Source organism: Sminthopsis crassicaudata, chromosome 1 (assembly GCF_048593235.1).
Source record: "Sminthopsis crassicaudata isolate SCR6 chromosome 1, ASM4859323v1, whole genome shotgun sequence".
NCBI lineage: Eukaryota > Metazoa > Chordata > Mammalia > Dasyuromorphia > Dasyuridae > Sminthopsis > Sminthopsis crassicaudata.
Window position 1 is genome coordinate 412237295 of NC_133617.1, and position 16315 is coordinate 412253609.

At 34.2% G+C, this 16315-nt stretch overlaps 1 pseudogene; it reads left to right on the plus strand.

Moving 5' to 3' along the window:
- The first annotated feature begins 449 nt into the window (after positions 1-449).
- On the plus strand, positions 450-956 carry LOC141550005 (large ribosomal subunit protein P2 pseudogene; annotated as a pseudogene).
- The last annotated feature ends 15359 nt before the right edge of the window (positions 957-16315 follow it).

The following is a 16315-nucleotide window of genomic DNA, read 5'->3' on the forward strand; positions in this document are numbered from 1 at the left end:
TCAATGCTCAATGCCATGGAGCAGGCATTTAATAAATGCCAATTGATTGACTTCATAGTTCATAAAGTTTAAAAAAGGGAAATAAACTTTATGTACAAATGTGAGTTTCAGCTCTGATACTTAAAATCTCTCTTTTTCTTCAAGGCTTAACTCAGAATTTGTATCTTTCATGAATTCTTTGCTATTCCCTCTGATCAAGTGAAATAAAAGTACACATGGTTTGTGCTTATTAACAGTTTTTTTTTTTAATTTAGTGATTATTAATAAAATATAAAGTAGAATATTATAAATGCAACAGTGATGGATTTTGTAAACAAAGTTTAGAATTGTCATTGGGAGAACTATGTAAGGATAATTTTATAAGGTAGAGGAAAGTATGGAACATATAACCCTTGAGGAAGCCATTAAGATCATTGACCATATCCCCCGGCCTTGACGCCTCCGAAGTTGGACTTGCTGTGCTCGCCCCTCTCCCGCCACCCCCGCAGCCCCACATCGCGACCACCGGCCGGGCTCCGAGGAGAACTCTGACCAAGATGCGCTACGTGGCTGCCTACCTCCTGGCCGTGCTCGGCGGCAACGACTCACCCAACTCCAAGGACCTGAAGAAGATCCTGGACAGCGTGGGCATCGAGACCGACGAGGAGCGGCTGAAGAAGGTCATCAGCGAGCTGAGCGGCAAGAACATAGAAGATGTGATCACCCAGGGGAGCAGTAAGCTGGCATCCATGCCCGCCGGTGGTGCCGTCCCTGTGGCTGCCAGTGCAGGTTCTGCTGCCCCCGCCGCTGGCGGTGCTGCTCCTGCTGCCTCAGAGGAGAAGAAAGAAGAGAAGAAGGAGTCAGACAAGTCGGACAATGACATGGGCTTCGGGCTCTTTGACTGAGCGTCCACCCCCTGATCCCAGAGCAAATAAACCTTTTATTTAAGGAAAAAAAAAAAAAAAGAAAAAAAAAAATCATTGACCATAGAGTCAAAGGACCTAGATTAACCTAGATTAAAATTAATTACATTTCTGATGTAAACTATCTGTGTAACCTTTGACCAGGCAGAATTGAGGACCAAAAATTCAGATGAGCAGTCAAGGGGTAAGGCACACAAGAGTACTGTGTAGCAAGATGGCAAATAAAATTCAGGGAAGTTTTCAAGAGATGAATAAGATTCCTGAGCACGAGATTAAGTCGATAAAACTGCTTCAACTAATGTAGTGTTGGTAGAGTTGTAAACTGATTCAACCATTTTGAAAAGCAATTTGGGATTATGCTAAAAGAGCAATAAAATTGCATATACCTTTTGATCCAGCAACAGTTCTACTACCTCTATTTCCCCAAAAGATCATAAATAACAGAAAAGGACCCACATATACAAAAATATTTTTAGAATCTCTTTTTGTGATGGCAAGGAATTGAAAAATGAGATGTCTATCAATTGGAGAATTGCTGAACAAATTTTGGAATATAAATGAAATGGAATACTATTGAACTATAAGAAATGATGAGCAGGCAGATTTTACAAAAACCTAGAAAGATTTATATGAACTGATAAAGAGTTAAGTGAGTAAAGCAGGAAAAACATTGTGTATAGTAACAGCAACATTGTCAGATGATCAACTAGATAGACTTAGGTCTTGTCAGCACTACGTTTATTTAAGACAATTTCAATAAACTCATGATGGAAAATGCCATTCAATCCAGAAAAAGAACTACCGAGTCTGAATACAGATCAAAGCATATTATTTTCACTTTTTTGTTCTGTTGTTATTGTTGTTGCTGTTGTTGTTTGTCTCATGTCTTTTTTTGGGGAATTTTTTTTCTGATTCTTCTGTCATAACATGACTACTGTAGAAATATGTTTAATATACTTGTACATTTGTAACCTATATCAGATTGCATGCTATCATGATGAGGAATGGAGGAAGGGAGAAAAAAATTTGGAACTCAACACTTGAATGTTGAAAACTCTCGTTACATACAATTAGAAAAAAATAAAATACTTTAAGTGGAAAAAACAAAAACCATTTCATAAAATATATTCTATAATTTTTTTCAGATTAAATAAAATCTGATCTATTTTTTTTAAATCAAATCAAATAAAAAGAAAAGAAAAATAATTCAATCAGATAGATTGAAGTTTGAAAGCACCAAAGGTAACTGGGGTCTGGAAGGTAAACAGATGTCAAAAAGCTAACTAGGATAGTTAAATCAGCACTATTTAGGTATTGAAACTAGCACTGGTATTTTGCTGTGCATATGATCACATCAAAACTTGTGCATGAACTAGGCAACCTCCTGCCTGCCATCAAAAATAAAAAGCAGGGTATCAATAGCAACAAAGCCTAGAATTATAATAAAAAATGGATATTTATCATTTTGAAACCACATAATAATTAATATATAAGTATGAGAAAATAAGAATAAATTACATTTGAAAAATTGAACTGTCCTTCCAGTGAATTTTAGCTGCCCCCTACTGTAAAAGCAATTTCTGTAACACCACTATCCTCTTGCTGAAACATGTCGTTCTCTCTTTTTCTTTCACATATTATTATGTCAGATAAGGCTAAAACTTTCAGAAATTTTCCTCACCACCATGACCACCAACTTTTTGATATTGAGTTTTTTAACCATGTGTGAAACTTTACATTTATTCCAAATTTTCTAATTTTATTTTATTTGACTCTTCATCCTACTTTGTTGAGCTTTATTAAGATCTATTCTCTGATATCCAAGGTATTACTGATTTCATGTTATTTGCAAATTTGCCAAGAGTGCTATCTAATTTTTAAAAATATTAATATCCCAAATCAAATATCATATTCCTGGGGCACTATTATCTAGATTTGCCTTCTTAATTGACATTATTTCATTAAGGATTATCCTGTGATTTCAGTAATCTAATTAATTTTAAACTAATATAATTATAATGCAATGTAATGTAACATTATTAATACAATAGAATTATATATAATATTTCATGTAAAATAGAATATATATAGTATTAACATATAGTTAACAGTTTAATATTACAATATACAAAATAATATATCACATGATAAAATTATATATATATGTATATATATATGTATATATACATATATATATATATAATATATGATGAGAAAAGAGATGGTGTAATGCAACATAATAGAATGATAAAATATGATATAACACAATTTGCTATATAATTTTATCATCTTCCCCAAGAGGGGGCAAATTATAGTTTGAGAACCAAATCTTGCCCTGTTGCCTACTTTTGAATACTTCTTATTTTTACATTTTACAAAACTTTATTAATGTAAAATAATAGTTCTAGTCCTACAAAAGCAGGATTGATAGGCATTGTTTTGCTGATCTCTGAGCTAGTTCATGTCATATCTTACCTACAAGTATAATTTAAGGAATTTAAGTCAAATGACCTGCTTAAATCTAAGTATGCTATATCTAACACATTTTTCATGAAAGTCGATATTAGTTAGCCTGTTAAATAAATGAAATGAGGATAGTATCATTGGTGATTAAGTCCTGTGTCGATATGCTATAATTTCTTCCTTTCCTAAATGCTCATAAACCCCCTTAATCATACTTTCTAGAATTTTACCAGTATTAAAAATAAAATTAAATTGACCAGAGTTTGCAAAATATGCTCTCTTCTTCTTCTTTTTTTTTTTTTTTTTTTAATTAGAATCCCACCCAGCAGTGCTGCTGAAGCACAACCCTGGGGAGAAGAAACCAGCACATATGGTGAGTGCAGAAGCAGTGGGACAAGGATACTTCCAGCTGTAGACACTTTTGATTGGGCTTCCAAATCAGAGGAGAAAGCTGAAGTGAAGGTAGAGTCACCATCCAACCAAACATAGAATTAAATGTACCTACACTAATACTTCTTATTTAAAAAAAAAAAAAAAAAAAAGATAAAAATGAAAGAACTCATAGGGAAGACTGGTTCATTTTCAAAGGAAGGCACTGAAGTAAATATATATATTCTATCCCAAAGAATAACATTAAATAGCTAGCTACTAGAAAGAATTTATAGAAGAGCCAAAAAAAACTTTCAAAATAAAGTTAGAGAAGTTAAGGAAAAAAAAAAAACTAGTCAAATAAATAAGAACCATCCAGGAAAAACAAAAAGATTATGGGAAAATGTTAAATTAGAAAAGGAAATACAGTCTTTTTTAATTTTAAAGCTTTTTATTTTCAAAATGCAGCATGGATAATTTTTCAACACTTATCCTTGCTTTGCCTTTTGTTTCAGATTTTCCCCTTCTTCCCCCCACCCCCTTTTCTAGATGACAAGCAAGCTGATATATGTTATACATGTTAAAATATCTGCTAAATCCATTATGTGTAAACATATTTATACAATTCTCTTGCTGCACAACAAAAATTAGATCAAAAAGGAAAGTAAGAAAACAAAATGCAAGCAAACAACAAAAAGAAAGAAAATGTTATGTTGTAATCCACATTCAGTTCTCACAGTTCTCACTCTGCATATAGATGGCTCTCTTCATCACAATAACATTGAAACTGGACTCACATCTCATTGTTGGAAAGAGTCACATTCATCAGAATTGACTGTCCTATAACTTTGTTCTTGCTGTGTAAAACGATTTCCTGGTTCTGCTCGTTTCACTTAGCATCAGTTCATGTAAGTTTCTCCAGACCTCTCTGAAATCATCCTGCTGGTCATTTCTTACAGAACAATAATATTTCATAACATTCATATACCATAACTTATTCAGCTATTCTCCAACTGAAAGGCATCCACTCAGTTTCCAGTTTCTTGCCACTACAAAGAGGGCTGCCACAAACACCTTGGCACAAAGCTCTCTTTGGGTTATAAGCTCAATAGAAACAATGGTGGATCAAAGGGTATGCACATAACTTTTTGAGCATAGTTCCAAATTGCTCTCAAAATGGTTATATCTGTTCACAGTACCACTAACAAGGCATTAGCGTCCCAGGTTTCCCACATCCCCTCCAACATTCATCATTAACTTTTCCTGTCATTTTAGCCAATTTGAGAAGTGTGTAGTAGAATCTCAAAGTTCTCTTAATTTGCATTTAGCTTATCAGTATGACTCATATGACTAGAAATGCTTTTAATTTCTTCATCTGAGAATTGTCTATTCATATCCTTTGACCATTTATCAATTGCAGAATGGCTTGAATTCTAATAACTTTTAGTCAATTTTCTATATATTTTAGTAATGAGGATTTTAAGAGAATATTTATATGTAAAAATGTTTTCCCAATATATTGCTTCCCTTCTCATCTTGTCTGCATTTGTTTGTACAGCAATTTTTAACTTTATATAATGTAAATTATCTATTTGATGTTCAATTATGAGTTCCAGTTCTTTGGACACAAATTCCCTCCTTTTCCATAGATCTGAGAGGTAAACAATCCTGTATTCTTCTAATTTGATTTTAATATCACTCTTTATGTCTAAATCATAAGCCCATTTTGAGCTTATCTTGGTATGTGGTATTAGGTGTGGGTCAATGCCTAATTTCTTCCATATTAGTTATCAGTTGTTACAATAATTTTTGTCAAATAGTGGGTTCCTATTCCAACAGTTGTGGTTTTGGGATTTGTAAAACACTAGATTTCTATAGTTGTTGACTATTATGTGCTATGATCTTTGCTTATTCCACTGATTTACTACTCTATTTCTGTAACAATGGTTATGATGACCATTGCTTTAGTTTTAGGTCTGGCACAGGTAGGTTATCTTCACTGGCATTTTTTTCATTAATTCCCTTGAAATTCTTAACTTTTTGTTTTTTCCTGATGAACTTTGTTATTATTTTTCCAAGATATGTAAAATACTTTCTTGAGAGTTTGATTGGCATGGCACTAAGTAAATTAATTTAGGTAGTATTGTTACTTTTATAATATTTGATCAGCCTATCAATGAGCACTTGATAGTTTTCCAACTGAGTAGATTTGCTTTTATTTGTGTGGAAAGTGTTTTATAGTTGTGCTCATATAATTTCTGACTTTCCCTTAGCAGATAGATTCCCAAATATTTTATACTATTGACAGTTATATTGATTGGAATTTACTTTTGTATCTCTTGCTGCTAAACTTTGTTGATAATATATAAAAATGTTGATGATTTATGTGGATTTATTTTGTATCTTGCAACATTGTTGAAGTTGTGGATTGTTTCTAATAGTTCTTTAGTTGATTCTCTAGGGTTCTCTATGTATACCATCATATCATCTGCAGCAAGTGATAATTTGATTTCCTCATTATCTACTCTAATTCCTTTAATCTCTTTTTCTTCTCTTATTACCAAAACTACCATTTCTAATGCAATATTGAATAATAATGGTGATAGTGGGTAACCTTTCACTCCTGATCTTATTGGGAATGGTTCTAGTTTGTCCTCATTACATATCATGCTTGCTGATGGTTTTAAATAGATGTTACTGATCATTTTAAGGAAAAGTCCACTTATTCCAATACTCATAAAAAGAATTTAATAAGAATCCTTTCACTATTTTTTCAAATAGTTTACATAGTATTAGAATTGATTGTTTTTTAAATGTTTGGTAGAATTCACATATAAATCCATCTAGCCCTGAAGAAAAATCTTCAACTCCTTAGGGAGTTGATTAATAGTTTGTTCTATTTCTACTTTCTAAAATGGGACTATTTAAATAATTTATTTCCTCTTCTGTTAACCTGGGCAATTTATATTCTTGTAGATATTCCTTCATTTTATTTAAATTATCAAATTTATTGGCATATAGTTATTGCTCTAATTTCCTCTTCATGGGTGGAAAGTTCTCCCTTTTCATTTTTAAGACTAACAATATGATTTTCTGCTTTTATTTTTATAATCAAATTAACTAAAGGTTTATCTATTTTGTTGTTTTTTTCATAAAATTAACATTTACTTTTATTTATTAATTCAATAGTTTTCTTATTTTTAATTTTATTAATCTCCCCTTTTATTTTCAGAATTTTCCTTAAAATAGACAGTAACATCTATTTAAAACCATAAATAAATATCATATGTAATTGGGGATAAACTGGAACCATTCCCAATAAGATCAGAAATGAAATAAGCTTGCCCATTATCACCATTATTATTCAATATTGTATTAGAAATGCTAGATTTGGCAATAAGAGATGAAAAAGAGATTAAAGGAATTAGAGTAGGTAATGAGGAAAACAAATTATCACTCTTTACAGATGATATGATGGTGTACTTAAAGAAACCTAGAGAAACTACTAAAAAGCAATTAGAAATAAGCCACAACTTTAGCAAAATTGCAGGGCACAAAATAAATCCATATAAATCATCAGCATTTTTATACATCACTAACAAAATCCAACAGCAAGAGATAAAAAGAAAAATTCCATTTAAAATAATTTGATATAATAATTGGGAATCTATCTGCCAAGGGAAAGTCAGGAACTATATGAACACAACTACAAGACAAAATACAATTTGTACTGTACAAATACAAAATACTTTATTTGCATTTCCTCACAAATAAAATCAGACCTAAACAACTGGAAAAATATCAAGTGCTCTTTCATAAGTTAAGCGAATAGAATAAAGATGGCAATACTCCCTAAACTAATCTATTTATTTAGTGCTATAACAATCAAACCCCCAAGAAATTATTTTACTGACCTAGGAAAAATAATAACAAAATTCATTTGGAAGAACAAAAAGTCAAGAATTACAAAGTAACCAATGGGAAAAAAAAAAAAAAAACAAATAAAGGTGGCCTAGCTATATCAGATCAAAAACTGTATTATAAAGCAGTAGTCATCAAAACCGTTTGCTATGGGCTAAGAAATAGATAAGTTGATCAGTGGAATAGGTTAGGTTCACAGGACAAAATAGTCAATAACTTAATAGCAATCTAGTGTTTGATAAACTCAAAGACCTCAAATTTTAGGTTAAGAGTTCACTATTTGACAAAAACTGCTGGGAAAATTTGAAACTAGTATGGCAGAAACTAGGCATTGACCCACATTTAATACTATATACCAGAATAAGGTCAAAGTGGGTTCATGATCTAGACATAAAAAATGATATTAAAAATAAATTAGAAGAGCATAGGATAGTTTATCTCTCAGACCAGTGGAGGAGAAAGACCAAAGAAGAACTAGAGATCTAATGATCAATAATGGTCACAATTATATAATTTTGATTATTAAGTTAAAAAGCTTTTGTACAAACAAAACTAATAGAGACAAAATTGGAAGGGAAACAATAAACTGGGAAAACAGTTTTATATTCAAAGGTTCTGATGAAGGCCTCATTTCCAAAATTGAGAACTGACTCAAATTTATAATAGTTCAAGCCCTTCTCCAGTTGGTAAATGGTCAAAGATATGAACAGACAATTTTCAGATGAAGAAATTGAAACTATTTCTAGTCATATGAAAAGGTGCTAATTTGGAAATAGGAGTTAACACAAAATTCACTTTTGAGCACTTAGCTGGTGAAGGTCAGTATGGAGAGAATTCAGAACAGATTAATTATACTATGACTATATATATATATATATATGTGTGTGTGTGTGTATATATATATATATATATATATATATATATATATATATATATACACACATATATATATATAATTCAAAATATATTTGTTGAATGAATACATTTTAATATTAATTCTGTTAATGGGAGAAATGTAATTTTTGTCACTTCAAACATATTTCTCCATATTTATTGTAACGTGCTGTTGTCTCCAGAAGCTGCTGATCACCCTCTGGGAGGAGATCTGCTGTGTCAACTCAGATCTCTTGGACAGATTCTTCTTCCTGTAGACAACCGTTGTCTCCAGACAGTTGCCGTTAACTCTCATCCAGAGAAGTGATTTCCCTTCCTGCAGAGAGCTGCCTCAAGTCTGGTCTAGAGCAGAGACTCACTTTTCCTCCAGAGCTGCCCTCTTTTATCCTCCCAGAGAATGGGCGTGGGATAATGCAAGGGCTTCTGGGAAGAATTACTTCAACCAATAAACTTGCTCCTCCTAAGCACACAAGCTCTTCCCCAGGAATTGACAAGTCAAAATCCCAGGAAAGGCCAGGACTAGAAAATTGTTAAGTACCGACTTAGCACTTAGTAAAAACCTAATATCTCATTATCTCATTAGCACTTAGTAAGAACCTAACATCTCCCCCTTTCTTTTGATTTAGAACATAGGGTGGTCATAACCTTGAAACATAAATCCATCAATATGGGAGGCATTACACATAAATACATAGATTACATAAACATATAGTAACATAATAACATAGTAACATTGTACATACTAGAAGTATGTAACAAATAACATAATCAAATAATCATAAATTGAGAATTTATAAATGTCCATAAGTCCATTGTCCATTAGTCTCATCTTGTGTTAGGAAATCCAATGATTCCTGCTGGTTTTTAAAGTTCTTTATCAGTCTTCTTATTAGTCATGCTCTTTCAGTGTCAGATGTTCCTTAGATTTTCTCCTTTGTTTTGAGGTCTTTCTGTTTTTCTGTCTCTCTCTCTGATAGACAAGGCGAATATGACTCGTTGGCACCCATTTGATTCCTTCTCCATCTGAAGAAATACAAGCAAACCCTTTCCCTCAAGCAGTTAATCTATTTGGTCCCTTCCATTCACTACTTTCTGGGTCTCTCCACATCACGTGACAATTATCTAAGGACAGTGGAGCTGCTTGCACTGGACACTGCCCTTCTAGTGGGTTATAAAACCCGTCTGCAGGAGCCAATGAATTTTTGTCAAAAATTAGAAAATTAATGGTATAGAGAACTAAATTTAGAAGTTCCCTAGGGCTACCTGTGGCTCCCCCTTTCTTTTGTTTCTGGAGGAGTTCTTAATGTCTCTGTTTCTTCTCTCTACTATTGCCTAACCTTGTGGATTAAAAGGTATTCCAGTAATGTGTAATATCTTAAACTGTGCACAGAAGTACACAAAATCTTCAGAATTATATGCAGGTCCATTATCTGTTTTTATTTCTTGTGGCACACCCATAATTGCAAATGCTTGGATAAGGAATTCAGTGACCACTCAGGCTGTCTCTTTTGCTGTTGGCACTGCAAAAGTGAATCCTGAAAAGGTATCTACTACCACGTGGATAAAAGACAGATGACCAAAAGATTTGTAGTGGGTCACATCCATTTGCCAGATTTCTTTTTCACCACAAATACTGGGGAATTCCAAGGACTTAGAGAAGGCCGCAAGTGTCCTTGGTCAAGTTGTTCATTCACTATGTCTAATAAGGCCTGAATTTTATCACTTCTTAAGGGCCACTGTTCTACCCACACTGGTGAATCAGTCTTCCACTGAATAGGAACCCCTGAAAGTGCAGGTAGGCCTTCAACAGCAGCCCTGCCTAAAAAGCCAAAGTGCTTATTTATAATCCTATCTGCTGTAAAATGTCTCTTCCCCACAGATTGATGGGGATTTTTTCAACCACAAAAGGAGTAAAAACTCCTGTTTCACCTTCAAATATCCATCTCAAAGGCCTAGCACTAACTTCTGCTGCTATTTATCCTCCTACCCCAGACATGTAGGTGTCTGCCTTAATCTTTGCCCAGTGCTCAGGTAATTGGCATCTCTAATAACTGTATGATCTGCACCCATCTCTACCAATCCTTCAAATGGTATTCCATTTATATAAATAGTAAGCATAGGTTGGTCAGCTGTCACAGCTGCTGTCCAATATATTCCTGGATTTTATCCACTGGAGTCAGAATCTAGGCGACTATCACCAGGTTGCTTATTAGGGGTATGTAACAATTGTCTACCTGTGTTAGTGACTGGGATATTAGCTACATGTTCTCCAGTTTCCCACATCAGTGTATGGATGGACACTGTTTTGTAGGCATTCTCAGAAGGTGAAATGGTCAAGCCTACTGTGTCTGGAGGCAAAGGATCCATAGGCTTAAAAGGAACAGATTTCACTTCTCCAGGGAGTATTTCAGTAGTCTCTACTGCACACAACTCTATTTTTCCTCATTTCAATTCTCTGGATGTAACCTCGGCTGCCATCATGCCCCACTTGGGGGGCTGAAGCTGGGCCCCACCTCCCATTTCCCTGGGTCAATCTCTATTTGGAGGCCCAGTGGAGACCCTTGTGACATTTTGGACATGGAGTTTTAGGGCTTCTCTCACCCTGTCTTCTCACTGTGTCTCCATATTTACACTGAGCTCTTAAATGTCCAATTTTTCCACATTGAAAACAATGCTGAGTTTCTCTAGAAGTCCCTTGCCAGGAGGGACCCTGTCTTTCCATGTTCATCATTGTCCAGGTGTAAAAAGCATTTGTTTCCACTGTAGCACAGCATTTTATGATCTTCTCTAAAGGAGCATCTTTGTCTAATCCCCATATAATTCTTTTGCAAATCTCATTGGCATTTTCCTAAGCCAGATGTCTGGTCATTATTTCTGTAGCTGCATTTTCTTCAATAGTTCTTTTGACAGCAGTTTGCAAACGTCACACAAAATCTGCAAAAGGTTCATTGGGACCTTGCTCTATTTTAGCGAAAGCATCTCCCTGATATTTCTGTCCAGGGAGGACACCCCAAGCTTTTATTGCAGCCTTAGCAATTTGCTCATATATTGTCATGGTATAATTAATCTGTTCTGAATTCTCTCCATATTGACCTTCACCAGCTAAGTGCTCAAAAGTGTTAACTACTATTTCCAAATTGCATCTGACTTGGATTTTACATAATTCATGAAACTCTGCAAGCCATAACAAATTTTCTTTAGGTTCTAGGCATGTCCTTGCTATGGATTTCCAATCATTCGGGGTTAGGACTTCATAAGACAAACCATCTAGTAACATTTTAACATAAGCTGATGTAGCCCCATAAAGGGTACCTTTTTTCAAATCTTTAATTTTATTCAAATCTAAAGGTGCATATCTTCTCCTTTTATGACCTACAGAGTCAATATCTTCAATCACAGGATATGCATGTATAAAATTACTTATATCCTGTCCTTCTCTCTTAGCTTTAACCAATGCTTTTTCTAATCTTGTCATAGGTTTAGGCTGCTTCACAGGCAATTCTGTTTGTGTTTCTGCCTCTTCCCCTCCTCCTTCTTCCTCCATCTCTGAAGGTGGAGTTGATGTGGGCCCATCAATAATCTGCTCTCTAGGCGGGGTTGAAGCTTCTTCAAGAGAATTAGAGTCATCACACCTTAATTTCTCATTTAAATCCCTTTGCTCTTAGGCAATATCTTTGTTTTTTCCTCCCACTTCCTCCTCTGTTCATTTTTAAAACTTCCTTCTCCTACAACTTGCTTGATAGTTTAAGGCTAATTGAACTATGTTGTAGATATAAAATACCTCTGCAGAAATTGAATGAGGCCCGTTTTTTGCATGAAATTCTTTCATTTCAAATCCCACTAGCTTCCATTTATCTACATCTTTCTTTTCTTCCTCTAAGAACCAAGGGGATGTGTGTCTTAATGTAGCCAAGAGTTTAGCAATCTGTACCCAGGTTACAAGTAAACTCTGCTCCTCAATTATCTTAATTATATTCTCTATAGTACCACTCCTGAATGGGGGTGGAGCTGAGGCTGCCGCTGGGGCTGGGGCTGAGTCGGCTGAGGTCAAGGGATTGTCTTTAGCTAACATCTGCCCCATTTCAGCTATAAGAGATTGCTGGTTTAGCCTTTAACAAGTTAAGTTCCTTATTTATCCATTAGAACGTTCACTTAATCTTTAACAAAATTTCCTTGTTACTCACAGTTCTGGATCAGAGAGACTGAGATCTGGATCAGAGGCTTTTTCACGGAATCAGGATTGTGTCTGTCCCTGTTTGGGTGTCAAATTGTGATGGTCCAGTCTAGCTCCTCTGAAAGGCTCAGAATAAGTCCTTGTCAGGATAAGCAAAAGTCCTTGTCCCATGTTGTGGATGCCAATATGTATATGTACAAATAACTATTGATCAGGGAAATGCAAATTAAGACAACTCTGAGATATTACTACACACTTCTCAGATTGGCTAAGATGACAGGAAAAGATAATGACCAATGTTAGAGGGGATGTGGGAAAATAGGGACACTGATACATTGTTGTTGGAACTGTGAATGGATCCAACCATTCTGAAGACCAATTTGGAATTATGTTCAAAAAGTTATCAAACTGTGTATACCCTTTTATCCAACAGTGTTACTACTGGGATTATATCTCAAAGAGATCTTAAAGGACAGAAAGGGACCCACCTATGCAAAAATGTTTGTGGCAGTCCTTTTTTTAGACTAGAAACTGGAAACTGAGTGGATGTCCATCAGTTAGAAAATGGCTAAATAAATTGTGGTTTATGTGACTAACAGGATGATTTCAGAGAGGCCTGGAGAAATGTACATGAATTGATGCTAAGTGAAATGAGCAGAACTAGGCAATCATTACAAATGGCAACAACAAGACTATAACAATGATCAATTCTGATGGACACAGCTCTCCAACAATGAGATGATTCAAACTAATTCCGATTGTTCAGTAATGAAGTCCAAAGACAGGACAATGAGAAATGAGTGTGGAGCACAACATAGTATTTTCAATCTTTCTGTTATTATTTGCTTGCATTTTTGTTTTCTTCTCAGGTTTTTTTTTTCTTTCTAGATCTGATTTTTCTTGTACAGCAGTATAACTATATAAATATGTATACATATATTGAATCCAATATATAACATATATACATATATATATATACATATATATGTGTGTGTGTGTGTGTGTGTGTGTGTGTGTGTGTGTGTGTGTGTGTATAATATATATCTTAACATATTTAATATGTATTGGACTACCTGCCAGCTAAGGGAGGGCATGGGAGGAAGGAGGGAATAATTTGAACAGAAGGTTTTGCAAGGATCAATGTTGAAAAATTAGCTATCCATATGTTGTAAATAAAAAGCTATAATAATAATAATTTTAAAAATAAAATAAAATTATACCCACACTCTCTAAGTATACTCATAACAGAAATATAGTTCTTAAGTATTCTTTCCTTTTTACCTTTATATGCTTCTTTGGTTCTGGGTTTGGAGATAAATTTTTTTTGTTCTGTTCTGGTCTTTTGATCAGAAATACATGAAATTCACCTATATCTTTGAATGTCCATCTTCTTCCCTGAAAGATAATAATCATTTTAGATGGATAGCTTATTCTTAGCTGTAATTCAAGTTCTTTTGCCTTTCAGAATATCAGCTTCCAAGCCCTTTGAACATTTAAGGTGGAAGATTCTAGATCCTGGATAATCTTAATTGTGGCTTGTTGGTATTTCAGTTGTTTCTTTCTGACTGCTTGCAATATCTTTTCCTTAGTGTGATAGTTCTGAAATTTGGCCATGATATTCCTTGGGCTTTTAATTTTGGGGTCTCTTTCAGGAAGTGATGGGTGAATTCTTTCAAGGGCTATTTTACCTTCTGATTCTAAGACATCAGGACAGCTTTCCTTTATGATTTCTTGTAAGATAATGTCTATATATATATTTTTTTCTATCATTGCTTTCAGGATGTCCAATAACTTTTAGATTGTCTCTCCTAGATTTAGTTTCTAGGTTAGTTGTTTTTTTCCTAGGAGGTATTTCATATTTTCTACTATTATTTTCATTTTTTTTCTTTAACTGATTCTTGAAGTCTTATTGAGTCATTCACTTCCATTTGTTCAATTCTAATTTTTAGTGTGTCATTTTATTCAGTTATCTTTTTAGTTCCTTTTGTATTCAGCCAATTGAATAGTTTTGTTGATTGCATTTTTTCCATTTCAAAAAAAAATTTTTAACAAACTGGTATCTTTTTCATATCTATTTTATAAAGTGTTATATGATTTTTCCATTTCATCAAATCTATTTTGAAGGGAGTTATGTGCTTTTCTCATCCCTTTTGCAAAGATCTCAATTCCTTTCCCCACATTTCTTCTAACTCTCTTTTAAGATCCTTTATGCAATCTTCCAAGAAAGCCTTGCAAAATGAAGACCACCTCATATCTCCCTTTGGGGCTTCATCTGGAGTTAATTTGCCATTAGAAACTTCAGGATTTGAGATCTGTTCTTTCTTTCCATAAAAGTTATCAATGGTGAGAGGTCTTTTGTGTTTTTTGCTCATTTTTATACGCTTTTGGTCTTCTCTTAATGCAAAGGACAGTTTGCTCTCATGACAGTTGCTTTAGTTTGCCCTGGGACAGTTCTGCTGATTGACGCCCAGTGCTAGGTAATCATGGCTAGGTCCTGGTTCTTCCAGGTCTCAAAGTTTTACAATTTGCCTTTTGTAGCAAATCTGCCAAAGCACCTGCTGGTAACCAGAATAGAGTACCCTAAGAGGCTCACAGAAGATCCCCAAGTGTGTGGAAGCTGCAACTCCACCCCAACTCCTTGTCCCAGTCTTTCTGTGCTGCTGTCTGGGCTTAGCAGATTGGTCCCCTGCTTATTTGAAACAGACCTGTTCTGAAATTCTTCCAAGGTATCTTCTTCTGGAAATGTGTTGTACTCCAAATATTTGTGTGTTCTTTGACTCCAAAATTGACTTAATCTGTTCTTGGTTTGAGAGAAGGTTAGAGAAAGTCATGGAAAGTTGTGTCTGCTCTCCATCATCTTGGCTCCACCTTTGGTGGAAATATAGAGTCTTTAAAAAGAAAATAATTCTTTGAACATTAGAATTGAGCAAGAAGAAGCAAGTAAAGCTATAAAGAGACCAAGAAATAACAAAACAAAATATAAGGAATAAAAAAAAAAAGAACAGAATGTGAAATCTCATAAGAAAATACCAGATCTAAAGAAGAGATCAAGAAAGGAAAATATAAGAATAATTGCACTATTTCAAAGCAATGATGGAAAAAAAAATCTTGACATAATAATGCAAGAAATAATCAAAGAAAATTTTCCTGGAGTGATAGAAGTGATAGAACAGGAGGGGAAAGTAAAAATAGAAAAAAAAAATTCACCCATTATAACCAAAAAGAGATCCTTAATGGAAAACACATAGAAATATTATTGCCAAATTTCAAAACTCCCATATCAAAGAGAAAATTTTGCAACAAAAAAAATAATAATTCAAATATGCTGGACCTACATTTAGAATTGTACAGGATTTATCAGCAGCCAAAATAAAAGACTATAGGTCCTAGAATACCAGCTATCAAAAGAACTAGGTTTATGGACAAAAATATCCTATGCAACAAAAATTATCCATAATATTGAATTTTAAAAATAGACATTCAATGAATTTGCAGGACTTTATCTCTTCCAAATCTGAAATTAATAGAAAATTTAATATGCAAGAATCAATGTTGGTCCTCGCTCCTCGCTGCCCCAAGCCTCTGCCCCGCC